At 44.7% G+C, this 15,345-nt stretch overlaps 1 protein-coding gene across 5 annotated transcripts in view; it reads right to left on the reverse strand.

Annotated features, from left to right (window-relative positions):
• Lrrc8d (leucine rich repeat containing 8 VRAC subunit D) overlaps positions 1-15,345 on the reverse strand; it is a 106,035-nt gene that overhangs the window by 3,173 nt on the left and 87,517 nt on the right. The window lies entirely within an intron of this gene.

Raw genomic sequence — 15,345 nt, forward strand, 5'->3', positions numbered from 1 at the left:
GTGGGGAAGGAAGGAAGGAAAGAAGGACGGATGGACTGGGCTCTGGATGAGATGTAATGGAGGTCTACAGGAAGTTTCTTGTTGGTCTAGGACCTGAAGAGAGGTGGTGACATTTAAAGTTTGGACTGACAAGACTAGGACTCAAGGATGGAGACAGAGGAATGAGACCACATCTGTTTGCATAAATCTAAAGTGTCCTGCTAACCCTTAATCTCTGCATAGCTGGATGTTCCGGACTGAGACCTGCCACTTCCCAAAGGTATGAGTCTCCACTCCAGGCTTTGTGTTACCATCTGTGTATACAGGGGATGTAGACCAAGGATGGCTCCAAAGGTTAAGTAGATAGTGAATGAAAAGCTCTTCGTACAGCTTGGACCTCAAGCATCTGTTAGCAAGCACTGCCCCTTTAGATGGATTCCAAGGCAAACTGAAATTAGGGATCTATAATTCAGGCAGAGTTCAGCTGGGGATGGAGTTCATTTCATAGAGCGCTTCCTACCATGGCCTCAAACTCCTGATCTTCCTGCACCAGGCTTCTTTCTTGGGTGGCATGCATAGGCCACCATATTGCTGCTAGGGATAAAACCCATGGCTTTGTGAATGCTAGGCAAGCACTACACCACAGACCCTGCTTGCTGCTCTCCCCACCCTGCTCCCTCTCAGGAGGTGACACAGCTTTTACATAATTATGTCAACACAAACCTGAGAACCCAAAACGTCTAACCCACAGAGCTATAATACATATACTCTGTGAAAAAACACAAGGATACACCTGAACTTCAAGGATTGAGTCTGAAATGCCTTCTAGTGTTCATCACACACGTACATGCACACACACACTCCTGTGTGCGCACACGCACGTGTGTGTGTGTGTCACGTGCATAGGTAATGTCATGCCCACTTAGACCTCTTTTATTCTGAACTTCCTGTGAGTATCTTAGGTGTTTTTTACCTTTCATGACAGACTTAGGAATCCAAGCAGGAACAAGGGTCTCTGGAATAACACTAAGCCAGAGTAAAAGAAATACAGCTCGTGTTTGGGTCTGAGGACTGAGTAAGGAACGAATTTTGGTGGCTCTGTCCTGAGAGCACTGGTTGGTGACTTGACTTTTATACCTCAATCACCGCCTTCATGTCCTCGTTTGGCCCTCTACCCTTTCTTTCCCACAGCTAGGTAATTTCCAGTTAGTTGTTTCCCTCCTTCCAGTTTTCCCTTCCTGGAACTCTTCCTCAGAGTCTGCACAGCCGCCAGGTTTCTGTCTCCTTTTCCTCTCTTGTTCATGCGGCGGATGTGCTCCTGCCAGCCATGGTGCCTCTGCCCTACACTACCCTCTTCACAGCTGGCTTGTCTGACTCCCCTCTACTTACCATTCCAGTGAGGGCAGGGCCCATGGTCTTTCCTTGTTCTGTACACAATACCTGACACAGTAGGTGCTTGGTCAGAGAAATAATGCATGAGATTTTAACCATCATCTTCAAAGTATAAAGACTCTGAGAGTATCTACTAACTGCATCTGTACAGTATAGGGCAGGGGAATGGCTATTAAACTGAACGGGCCCTGCAAAGCAACATGTGACTATGTAAGAATAAAAATTTCAGGACAGGCCTTAGCATGAAAGAAATAAATGGCCACAAGAGAGAAACTGTGAGGTTTTATGGTGCTGTTTCACAGTTGTCAAACCTTCAGTAGTGTTTCAAGTGTCTCATCCTAGGAACTGGCTTCTATGCCAGGGGAGACAGGAGCCTGACCTCTCCCAGTAGATGGAGAAAGCAGAAAGCCTGAAAGGTAGCAGCAGGAAACACACCAACTGCTCACTTCACACTGGCCTAATACCTCTCCAGCAAGAATCGTAAAGCCAAATTAAGACCAGCTCAGAAAGACATGCCCTCCAGCAGTGTCCGCTCTGCTACCACCAAGTGTTTGTGCTCAACATTTTCTTGTCCTTTTTCTGCTGAACTTACTAGCTCCCAGTTGTAGCACAGCCTTGCCCTCCCTGCTCCTAGCATGCTGACTGACAGTACTGGGCTAGCTTCTAAACGAGCTCCTTATTTACCTTGGCATCCACCATGGCCCACTCTGAACCCTGAAAGAACACAGGGGAACTTAGTGACAATAGCCAGCCCTTGCCATCTTCCTTCCGCATACCAGGCACCATCTTAGTAGAGTTACACTGGCTTTGACCCCCCATTTTCGTACAGAATCGAGGTCCTGAAAACAAACCTACCACAAGAGGTTTAGAGTTTCATGTCTTGCAGGCTGTTTCAGTTACTTTTCTGTTGCTGTGACAAGTTGCTTTGCAACTTATAAAGGAAAGCATTTAACAGGGGGCGTGCTTACATTTTCAGAGTGTCAGTCCACAGCAATCGTGGCTGGGAGCACGGCAGTGGGCAAGTAGGCATGGTGATGGAGCAGTAGCTGAGAGTTCACCTCTGATCCACAAGCATAACGCAGAGGGACAGGGGTCTAACTGGGAATGACATGGGGCTTTTCAAAACTCCAAGTCCACCCCAGTGACACACCTCCTCCAACAAAGCCACACCTCCTAATCCTTCACAAGCAGTGTGAGCATTCAAACATATGAGCCTATGGGAGCCATGGGCTTTAGCATCATTCTGGGCTGCTGAAGTGTTCCAGCTTAATCTGGACAGAAGAAACAAGGCATGGAAACCGAAGGGTTGGTACTGGGGTCTAAGGCCAAAGCAAGGCTCTTTCTACCAGATAATATGGGCAATGCTCCGTCTCGTGTGTACAGTACTTTACAGTGTGCAAAGGACTTTCCCACAGAAGCTTGACTTCTCTCACAATAAGCCATTGATTCAGGCATTATTACTGCCTAATACCAAAGGAACACACAAGGCACAAAAAGCTTACGTGACCTCGCTGCGTTGATGAGACTAAGGCAACAGAATCTTTCAACTTCAGATCTTTCTTTTTGCCAGTGCCAGTGCTTGTTAGCGATGGTTGACTGCTGTAGGAGGGGACCTCTCTGTGTTGCCCTTGGCTTTGAGGACAGGACACTGAAATGGGGTAATCACCATTGCCACTACAGTAATCTTTATGACCTTCACTCAGGATGCAAGGAACTCACCAGAAGTCATGAGCCAGGTACCATGGGGCCAGAGTGGGTGGAGGGATACAGAAGATGCAGAGCCATAATTCCTTTCAAGGAACCTCCAGCTCAACTGGGGTAAGGTGAGGGTGATACGCAATAATAAGGGGAGAAACTGCTCTGAATGGTTTGATACAAAGTACAGGAGAGGCCCAGGAGAAGGCAGGTTTAAATATACATGCAGGACTTAGGGGGGCTCCCTAAGAGGTGATGGGCAGAGGACATGGTTTTAGGGAAAGAAACAATAATTACAAAGGCCTGGAAGTCTCTCTGCACTTGATCTTTTGGGTTCTCTTTATCATGCAGGACAGTGGCTTTACAAATGTTGTAGTCCCTGTGGGCTCCACGCAAGGTAACACTACCAGAAACTCCACCACATAGTGGTTATTTACCATGGGCTAGATACATGTTTGGGCAGCTTAAACAGGGAAATTGTGTTAAATTAACAATTGAACTTAATCTATATGTGGTGATATATGCCTTAACCCAAACACTTTGGAAGCTGAGGCAGGAGGATGGCAACTTTGAGCTGGGGAAGTGGCTGGGGAGATGGGTCTATGGTTAAGAGCATTGACTGCTCTTCCAAAAGACCCAGGTTTCATTCCCAGCACCACACGGTGGCTCAAGCCATCTCTGACTCCAGGTCCAGGGAATCTAATGCCCTTTTTTGACCTGAGGGTACCAGGGACAAACACAGGTCACACACACACACACACACACACACACACACACACACACACACACACACACACCACTTGTACTCACTTAAAAATTAATTGCAATCCTTCTTCCCTTCCCCCCTCCTACCTTCCCTTTTTGCTGGGGTTGTTAGATAGGTTCTCTTAGAGTTCAGATGGCCTTGAGCTCCACATCTTCCTGCTTCCACTCCATAAGTTCTGGATGACAGGTGTGCACCACCATGCCCAACAAGCATTTCTAAGGGGCTTCGTTCAGAGAACCTGTCTTACACTCCTACATCCATTTGTAAACCAGATGCCTCAGACCCCAACTGCCAGTTCCCTCTTAAGTTTGATCGCTTTGACTGTGCTCCTGGGGTAAACATGGTTGTGCCTGAAGCTGAACTAGCAAAACAAAACAAAACAAAACAAAAAAACCTTCAGCTTTCCACAGTCCCAGAAACCCACAACTTCCCCTTCCACTCATCTTTGAGACAGGAAGCCTCTCTGTTCCCACTTCCAAAGATATCTGTTTAGGTCCTGACCCTTGAGATGGCTGATTCCTATCTCTAGGTGTGGCAGACTGCTAGAAAGCAATGCTGGGTATTTCAGTTAGGTGCTTGCTTATCCTGCTGGCCTTAAAACCTTTTCAAAGGCAGGTTGGAGAAAGACAGGCATACAATCTTACTCCTTCGATAGGTAATTTAAGTTAAAAAGGCTCCTGGGTGGTGTGTTAGGAAACCTTAGCCTCTAGGACTGAGTTGTACGCAGATTGGACACTGGTTGCTGTGACATCTGGACAGCCCTCAGTAGTGTCCCTCCAGTTGCTGTTGAGTTCCTCTCCTAGCAGGTAGTTTCTTTTATCTGCATTTCCTCAGGCATACATAGCCTAGGCTGGTGGCAGAATGAACCACAGAGAGATCCAACCGCACGGCAGGGGCAGGCTTATTAGATACTAAACCCAAGCTCAATGCTGCCAGCAAGAAAGAAAAGGTCACCAGTAATTACACCCAGATGAAACTGATCGGCGCTGACAGGCACTTTTCAATGTCCAAATGGACAACACGTTATAGACCTCTGTAACAGGTTATTCTGAAGTTAACTCATTGCAGCCAGCCATCTGCAGGCGGCTTGGGAAACAATGACAGAGGTAAACGCAGGCATGTCCTCAACAGGAGAGAAGACCCAGTCCTGACTGCTAATAGAGTGATAAGCCCATGATCTCTGGGACACAAGCCAAGAGACTTAGCACATCAGAGGTGACATTACATCAAAGGCCAGAAGGCAGCCTCCACAGCTGCATTCCTTCATGACCTGCATGGGTTTCTACCCTTCCACTCAGGCAGTGGAGCAGAAGCTATGAATGGAGGGAGCCCAAGGGATAGCAGTAAATTTCTCGCACTGTGGACACATTTTACTGTGTTCAATAAAGCAGAACACTGTGTCAAAGTGTTGTACGAGTGCCTGGTACATGATAAGCACTCAACAAAACTTAGCTGTGTTAGCATTTGCCACACCAGAGAATCCTATAAAACTTGGTACGGAATCCAGATGTTCTTCACTTGGCTCTGGCTTCTACTGAGTTCATTTGAATGTTGTGTAGGCAACGTCAGCATCAATCCATTCATTTACCCATTCACTCTTTCCCCCCTCTATCCAAGAAGCATGTACTGCACACTTAAGTATAATCACCATGGAAACTCCTGGGGGAAACTTGGGGGGAAAATTCAGACCTATCTCCTCTTTCACAGAGTGCAGAGCAGGGGAAGAGAACACACACTTGGTGGGATAGACATTGTCACCATTTGTGAAGAGCTACCAAGAGGAAAGACAGTGGCTGGCGACCCACACAGTGGAAGAAGCTTTCCTGCTGACTCCTCAGCCTTGCACACGGTGGTGTTTTCCTTAGAGAGAGCTCCCACACTACAGAAATTCTGATGGGATAATGTGGGGTTTCTTATTGTCAAGATCAGGGAAGAGGTGAAGGGTAAAGTGAGATGTGAAGAGTGTAGAGTGGGCTGGACTAGAACATGCAAAGAACTAGAGAAAGAGGGGGTCAAGGACATCCATGGAGCTGCAAGGTTTGGCTTGGGCTTTGGGAGTGGATGAATGGTGAGGCATGCTGTGGGGCTCTGAGAGAGTGGACGCACGGTGAGATGCTGTGGGGCTCTCAGGCTTCATTTGATGCCATCAGACTAAGGACGGGGGAAACCACTCAAGAGTGGACTGAGGTGGAGGTGGTGGATTGTTTTGGTCCTAGAGGACATCTAAGGGGAGGTGACTATGCCATTATTTGGGGTGAAAGAAACAAGTGGAACTTGAGCAGTAGGAATAGGAAGAGTCAAGTGGTTGGGTTATGAGAACTAAGGGCCAAAGAGAGCAGAAAGGACTCCACAATGGTCTGTCCGGGGAAGTGAGGGAGGCAGAGGAACAGCACTCGCTCAAATTGCTTCCCATTCCCCATTTACTGGTTCACCCCGGTACATTTACACTGACTCACATAGTTTTATAGTAACTGGATTGTTTTCATGAGCCTTCAAATATCTTCAGAAAAAGAGTAGGCTATATTTAAGTTCAAAGAAATATATTAATTCCAAACATTTAATCTATCAGTTTAGTTGGGTGACTATTACTATCAGCATGCAAAGCGATTGATAACTTCTGCAGTACCATTTCTGGGGTCAAGCACACTTTTAAAATAAATTTATTAACTTTGTCTTCACCTATATTTAAAGAAGTCACATTTTGGATCATAGTATATAACACTGGGGACAGTATAATCATAAGGAAGCTAGCATACCTCAAGGATCCTACAGTCAAAGCCTTTGGTTATTTACACTAACAATCTGGTTTTCAGACTGACTAAACTTATGTCAAATGCATTCATCATTCCTTTTAGGTAAGTAGAGAAAAGCAAGATGGTTTTATTTATTCTTTTAAAATCAATGTAAACATGAGTTTACACCAACAGTCAACGGTGAAGTGGGGGCTAGTGGGGAGAAGAGAAGAAGGTAAGGTTATGAGAAGGAAATCAAACCCTTGAAGCCTGTGTAGGATCATAAAGAAATACGGTGATTGAGAGTCTAATAGCCTAGAGTCTCTAGTTGAGTGTGTTAGTATGAATGTAATTGTTCGAATAAGCTCATAGGGAATGGCACTGTTAGGAGGTGTGACCTTGTTGGAGGAAGTGTGCCATTGTGGGGGTGGGCTTTGAGGTCTTCTATGCTCAAACTATGCTTTTCGCCAGTTCACTCACTTCCTGTTGCCTTCAGATCAAGATGTAGAATTCTAAGCTCCTTCTCCAACACCTTGTTTGCCTACATGCTACCATGTCCCACCATGACTACAACAGTCTGAACCTCTGAACTGTAAGCCACCCCAATTAAATGTTTTCTAGTATAAGAGTTGCTGTAGTCACAGCATCTTTTCACAGCAGTAGAAATTCTAAGACTTGGAGCTAAAACAGAACTGACAGCATAGTAGAATGTGTTAGCTTGCCTGGGTTCTCATCCTGTTCTCACCTCATGCACCACCTATAAGATGGGAGCACACATGACCTCACTATCTTTTCAGGTAAGGCCCAAGCCTCTCCTTTTCTTGTCAATGAAAGGAGGATAAAGTACCACCATGACAAAGCAGATGCACCGAATGCTCTCCTGGAACACCTCCCCGGAATGGCCTCCATATGCCAAAAGACATAGGGTGGCAATGGGGGCAGGTATGGCCAGGAATTGCAATGTGGTGGTGACAAGAAGAATGGCAAAGGTCATGGGAGCCAGTTAGATGGCCCAGTAAAAGGCACCCGCTGTCAACCCAAGTTTCACCTTTGGACCCAGATCGTGGAAGAAGAGCCAAAGCAGGCATCCCCCCCCCACAAATAAATACATGTAACTTTTAAAAAGAGGCTTGCAGGCATGGGGGTGGGGGCCGTGAAAACCGAGAGGGAGAAAAATAAATCCACGAAGGAAAAAAAAATATGAAGAAAACCAATAAATAGATGAGGAGAAAATTTTAATAAAGATATAAACAATCAAATGATGTGGCAATTACAGGTGACAGGCTCTTCAAAGTCAATAATGACCTCCAATAAAATAATCTCTCTTATAATGAACTCATCCTGACACCAGAGAACAGCTCTGTGGTAGCTAACAATCTCTCTAATGGTTGGCCTTTAAATGACTTACTTTAGAATCAGTGGTAAGTTGGTAAATTTGGCTGAATGTTATGTCTGCCCCACTTCAAAGGGCTTTAATAAAACAAGGAAGTTTCACTCAAAACTGAACCTATTTCATTTGCTTCTGAGGCATCTGTGTCCACCTGTGCAGTTCTCCTGAAATCACTTACAGTCTTTAAGAGTGAATCTAGACAACATTTCACCGAGGTCCCTTCACTAGCTAAGGCACATCTGGAACAGGTGGCCGGGTCCCTGTCCCTGCACTACACATTAGTAGACTAGTTAGAGAGGCACAGTTGAGTTAGAACATCTCCCTCAGCACTCATCTGCTCATCGTGTTTACTGTAGAAAGGCTGCTTTCCAGGGGTCTACATGGAGATCTTTGACTTGGGATAATTCTGAAAATCTGCATTCAGAATTAGAATGCAGATTAGTAGAGAGAGACACATGGTGTTGAGAAATGAACACTAACTCTTGGACTTAAAGGTGGAGTGACTGGAAGACACCTGATGTACACCTTTTAATCTACATGTACGCACACATAGACACACACACAAAGGAAAAAGAATAGCCAATATCATCTTCTAGAAAATATCTTTGACAAACATCAAAAGTGGCCAGGTGGGTGATGGCACACACCTTTAATACCAGCACTAGGGAGGCAGAGACAGGTAGATCTTTATGAGTTCAAGGCCAGCCTGGTCTACACAGTGAATTCCATGACAGCCAAGACTACACAAAGAAACCCTGTCTTGAAAAAACAAACAAACAAAAACCACAAAAGTGGCTGGGGTCATTGCTCAGTGGTAGAATAATTCCCCAGCAAGTAGAAGGCCCTGAATTCAAAGCTCAATACCACAGACACACACACACACACACACACACACACACACACACCTGTTCCTCTCTGATGCACCAGTCTTCACCACAAATCTATGGGCTGGAAACAGGAGCCAACATCTCTCTGGGGCTCTGGCCTGTGATGCATGACCTATGACCTGTATGTAGTAGTGCTTGAAACCTACTGGGCAGGCCCAGGCAGGTAAGAAACACGACACAAAGAGACCCTCATTTCCTCAGGTTTGACTTTTTAATCAAAACAGGTCTTCCTTCTCGTGATAAAGACCAGTAAATTGGGCTAGAGATGTAGCTCAGTGGTACAGTGCTGGCCTAGCATGCTCTAGGTCCTGGGTTTAATCCTTAGACTTACAAATAAAGTAAAATCCAGATCACCAAATGTAAACCCATTATCCCTCTCTACTAGCCTGGTAAGAGACACTTGCCACCCTGCTGTGCACTTTAGCTGAGAGCATTGAGGCTACATGAAGACAATATTTCCTAGTCTAACATGGTGAAGCTGGGCCAATGGGGTTTAATAGGTTCACAGTCAACCTCCTGGCATCCTCTCTAAAGACAAGGCTACTTGATTTGACCTTCCTTTTCACCTGTTCAGCTGGCTGGAAAAAAAAGATTTCAAAAGCCATGTGTGAAGCCTGCGAGAATTATCCTGCCCTGCCCCGTGGAAAAGAAATAAACTAACTTACTCAAACCATTTTATACGGAGTCTCTCTGTTATAGCAGCCTAGCAACTCCCATAGTTAATTTTAAAAAATATCTGTGACTATTAAAAACAAGTGCATCTTAACAAAAAGAATTTAGAAATGGATTTAGGCAGACTTGTAACCTTATCTACAAAGCCAATATTTTCACTAACATCAACAAAAGCCTTTGTTTGAGTGGAAGATACAAAATAATCAATAACTGATAAGTTATGAAAATAAACTAACATACTATAAAATCACATTAAGACAACAAACACAATATGATAATAACTGTAACAAAGTTAATAAAGTTGTGAGAGGCAAAATACACTGGACAGTTAATGAGATGACTGAACTCAGTCTCGTGCAATAAAAACATCCACTAATGAGGGTTAGCTCAAAGAAAGTGGGAGTCTAGACTCAGGAAGACTTGTAAGGACCCGAGTCTCATAGGAACCTGGAGGATGGAGAGGTGGGTCTCACCTCAGAACACCCAAGGGCAGAGCAGTCTGCTGTGGTTTCTCAGATCCATAAAGAGTGAAGGGACAAAGGTCTGGAAAATAAAAGGATATAGGGATATTTTCCAGGAGTCAGGTTCAGGAAAACAACAGTCAGACTGAATTTAGGGGGAGGCAATAAGAAGCTCTTGGAATGTTTTTAACAGACAAGCTGTGTATCTCACAAGAGTGAGAAGGGCTGGTAACAAGAGAATGGCTAACTTTAATTTTTTCAGTTTAAAAAGCCTGGACTGGATAACACACTTAAGTAGAGATAAGTTTGGGTGGGGCTAAGAACGTCAAAGTGAAGGGCAGGGGTAGACCTATGAGTATGCAAGATGGGGCCATTCATGGAGACAAAAGCCAAGGGCAGAATCCACAATTACTAGCACCCAGGGGCATGACAGAAGAGGGCAGAAGAAGAGGACAAAGGAGGAGAATGGCGGTGGGGGGGCAGAAAGGAAGACTGGCTCGAGGATGCGGTGAGCATGGAAGCCAGTACACACTCACTCGATGCAGGCAGGGTCCTAACTAAGCTGAAGCACATGTATCACACACTGGCTATGGCTCAGATAATGTAAAGGCCACAGCTGCATCTGCAGGTGAGAGCCTGCTGAGAACATCTGCAATGAGGACACCTGGCCCAGGCCTACACAGGAACTTGAATATTTGCTTCTTTCAACTTGCAACTTGCCTGGACGAAAAATCCAGGGCTAGGGCTGCAGCTAGGAGTGAAGGTGAGCTGGCACAGGGTGCACTTTTAGGCCAGGAAAGAAGCTGACAATAGCTGGGTGAGAAAGGGCAGAGTTGTCAAATTTTATATCACAGATACATTCTGACTAGGAAATACAATGTGTACACACACACACACACACACACACACACACACACACACACACACACACACACACACACACACACGGCTTGCCCAATCTTCACACCTTTAAGAAGGAACAAAGATGAAGGAATCCCCATTCCTGTGGAAGTCCCCTTTACGGCATTTGGTTTTCCCTTTACCACACTGGTGAATATTCACTTTGCCAACCACCATCTTGTAAAACTTTAAAGGCTCCTTTTATTTTTGCAGTCTGAAGGTGGGGGGGAAGGGTGCACTGTAATTCTATGTAAACTTACCCCTCCCCCAAACACACACACTCACCACACTCGCACACATTCTTACACACACACTCATATACACACACACTCACACACCACACATACACACTCACATACACACTCTCACTCAAACATACACACACACAGCACACATTCCACATGACTGTGAGTGAACAGTTCTGTGGATATCTCATAATGCAAACAAGTTCAGACTTTCTCAGCAGCCCAAACTCCCTGGGAAGGCTAAACAATTCAAGTTAGACTTCACTCAAAGGAAGACAGCATGAAAAGAAACATTTATTACCTAAGGGAGTGTCAGTGACCTAGCTTTTCCTTGGCCACAGTTTTGGGGCTGGGTGAGGGAAGGAGGGACATGGTACTCAGGGCATCTTCACAGGGCATCTTGGGTTCTTACACCCACACGTCTTCCACCTCTGGGGCTAAAAATCAGCCAACAGAATTTAGTATTCTTACGACCTACCTTTAAGTTTATTCTGCAAACCATTTCCTACACCAGTGTTTGTACAAAGATACTGCTAGAGCCCACACACATTCTCTGTTGCTTAGGGAATGGAAAAGAAAACGAGGTCTTAGAGGAAATATTTCTACCTGTTGCTTTTAGTTACGGAGTCATGAGTTACACAAGCAATCCTTTACCATGCTGCACCTAGTCATCTCTGCCTGATGGCTGCTTTGTCTCCACAATGCTATGTGAGGTGAGGAGTCAGTGTGGCTTCCATGACTAATTCAATCATGCCACAGTCACAGGCAGAAGAAACGGCAGACCTGAGTTGCACAAGGGAAGCCAGAGATGTAAATTACAGGCCTCCCCCCAGTGCGGTCATCAATCTCCAGGGGCTTCCTGCCCCATCACATTTGTCTTAATTGCTTTTCATTCTGCTGTTGAAAAGCAGAGATCCAGCAGGTTCTGGCCACCCTCCCCCAGGGCATCATGGGAGTTTCTCTCACACACACCCAGTTTTTAAGGAAATGCTAAGGGGCAGGTGACGGTATTTTCCATTGCTTTAAAAATAAAGCAATCTACTCTTAAAAAAAAAAAAAAAGTGTCTCAGAATTCAGAATTATAGTGACAGGAAGCAGGAGCTGGACAGTGCAGTCTTCATTTCCCGAGAGTCCCAGTGAGGACCTTCCGTGGAGACAAAAGCCATGCAGAGGTTAGCCCCTGCTGCAGTGCCTGCCCACTCCACTCCACACCAGGCTGCCAGAGCTGGTTACCACAGCAGATGGTAGCCAGTCACGTCAAAATCCACTACACACTTCACACCCACAGCCTCGGTGCCCGAGCAGGACACTGGCCCCAGAAGGACAGACCTCTTATCAGTCTTCAACAGTCTGCCTCCTTGGCTCACTCTGGTGGATTCAGGAGCCAGGGCAAGCAGACAGACAGTGCCCTAAAGGAGGCCAAAGCCTAGCCTCTGTTGGAAAGAAATGAAGGAGCTGAATGGGTTCCAGGCTTCTTTCAGCTACTTGATCATAGCTCAAGTTCTCGGTTGCACTGTGCCTCAGTCCCCTCATCTGTGAGATGGCAATGAGGTCACCCACTTCATAGAGTAATAAATTAAAAAGCGAACAAGACGATGATCACAAAAGTAACAGACTGGAATAAGAGTGATATACACTCTTAATATTGCAGGGGCTTCCTAATTCTGATACTTGCACAGATAATGTCATTGCATCTGAGTCTTAAACTGACACACAGGATAGGAGGTAACTGTGGAGTGTCACTGTCTTCATCATCATTGGAATTGTCACACTCTGCTGGAAAAATTACCTCCTAACTCCTCAGCAGAAGTTCAAATCAGGGGCCAGGGAGGTGAGCAAAACTGCTTGTTGAGCAAGTAAAAGGATCTATGCTCAAATTCCCCAGAACCCATGTAAAAAGTTGGGTTTGATGACAAACATGCCTGTAATCCTGTGGGGTAGACACAGGTACTTCCTGGGGCTTGCTAGCATTTAGCCTGGCTGGAGGTTCAGTGAGAGCCTAACGAAAGAAAGTAAGACAGAGAATGATAGTACAAGACACCCAGTATCATCCTCTGGCTTCACACACACACACAGACACACATACACACACACACAGGTAGGCAGGCACACACACACACACACACACACACACACACACAAACACACACACGTAGGCAGGCACATACAGACACAGGGACACACACACACTTCGAGTCCTCTGAAATGCACCTGGCACTTTTTGAGTACCAAGCATGAGACAGGGAATATGAAAGGCCCTTATACTTCAGGCCTGTTACTCTGGGCAAATCCCTTCACCTCTTGAGCAACATGATTCACCCATTTGTCACCAGCACCAGGCTGGTGTCTGACAAAAATAGATGAGACTGGGTTCCAGCTCTTGAAGAACTCGCTAGGAGGCAAGGGTTGGGGATGGAAAGAAGTGACATATAAACAAATTAATTACAAAACAGTGGGACCCAGGACAGGAAATGACTAACTTTGTCTGGTGAACTTATGGAGCAGTTAGTTTAATTTATAAACTGGGAAAAGACTACAAATTCCCCGAAACATTTGTCTTAGGCTAAACCTCTGGGAAAATCAGTCTGAAAGAGATGGTTCAGTGTTCACACTGGACAGACCCTGCTAATGACCAGCTTATGAACCATGGAAAACAACACAGATGCCGCCAGTGATAGAAAATACAACACCACAAGATTCATAACAGTTCCAGAGCATTTCTCAAATATGAACGATGTTTTTCAGTTACAGACTGCTGTGGAAGCTAGACAGGTAGGTCTACCCACAGTTACGGACTAAATACCAGAGCCTGGATGGGTGACTTTACAAGTTACTAGCTGAGTGGACATGGACATCTGGTCTCCCTCTGTCTGTTTCCACACTCACGAAATGGTACAAAACTTGGCTGTAATAATCACAGTAGTAATAGCCACCTGCCTCAAAGGGTCGCTACGAGGAAGAAACTCGTTCAGACAGAGAAGCACACAGACCACTTCTAGGCACAGAGTAAGGGTGACCTGAGCTAGCTGCTTCTGCAAAATGCAGAAGTGAAAAAATAGGGAGGTAGCCCAACTGGGAGTGTGCTAGCCCAGCATATACAGTGCCCCTGGTTTGACTCTCAGATGCAGGCCTGTAATGCCAACACTCCAGAGGCAGAGACGGCAGGACCAAGCATTCATGTCTACCTTCAACTACACAAAGAGACAGTGAGAACCTTTTTAAAAAAGCAAAAAAAAATTTAAAAACACTATTTTTTTGCTTGCTACTCACAAATGTTCCCTTAAGGTTTAAAGTTTAGGATTTTGTCTAAACTTCCATATTTCATTTTTTAAGAAATAGATGGTTCGTTTATTTGATAATGACATCAGATCGCATGCTTCATATATACACACCCACACAATTTTAAGGGATTTATCCCAATATGAAAACTTATTTCCAGTTATAGATATGAAGTATTTATGGATATAGGCTTAAAGTGATGGGATTTTTTTTTTTAAAAAAATCTTATTTTAGAAAATAACGTACTTTTAAAGTGATTCACCTGGAATTCTGAATATTTTGGAATTACAGAAAAGCAAAAACAAAAGGGGAAATAAATATTTTCACATTCTCACAGAAACCCTTTTCACCACTATTTCAGATTATCTTTAAAATCTGTCTTATCATCCTTCAAAATTAAAATAATTCATTTTTCCACCAAGGTTGCAAGCAAGGTTGGCCACCCACCAATAATACAGGCAACTAACTAGAATTATTTTTACTACTTTTTTTAATTTTTATTTTTCTGTGTATGAGAGTTTTACCTGCATGCATGTGTATCAGGTATGTACAATGACGGTAGTAGCCAGACGAGGTCATCTGAGTTACAGATGGTAGTGAACCATCATGTAGGCACTGGGATTTGAACCCAGGTCCTCTACAAGAGCAGCCACTGAGTGTTCTTAACCACTGAGCCACCTCTTTAAACCCAGCCGTTTTCATTTTTCTCCCATTGCACTCATGAAGAAAAGGTAGGGAATTATTTGGAATACTGTCAGTATTTTGTCATTAATATATGGTAGCTGTCAGATGAAACAGGTTGTATCCAGATCAAATTAAACTTCTATAAATCAAACTGGGTTTTTAAATTGGCAACATCAGCAGCACTCAACAGACAAAGATTCTGTCTTTAATATTTAATGTATTAAACATCATCCACCCATTGGCTTTAAACCAAAATCAACACT

Source organism: Phodopus roborovskii, unplaced genomic scaffold (genome assembly GCF_943737965.1).
Source record: "Phodopus roborovskii unplaced genomic scaffold, PHOROB, whole genome shotgun sequence".
Classification (NCBI taxonomy): domain Eukaryota; kingdom Metazoa; phylum Chordata; class Mammalia; order Rodentia; family Cricetidae; genus Phodopus; species Phodopus roborovskii.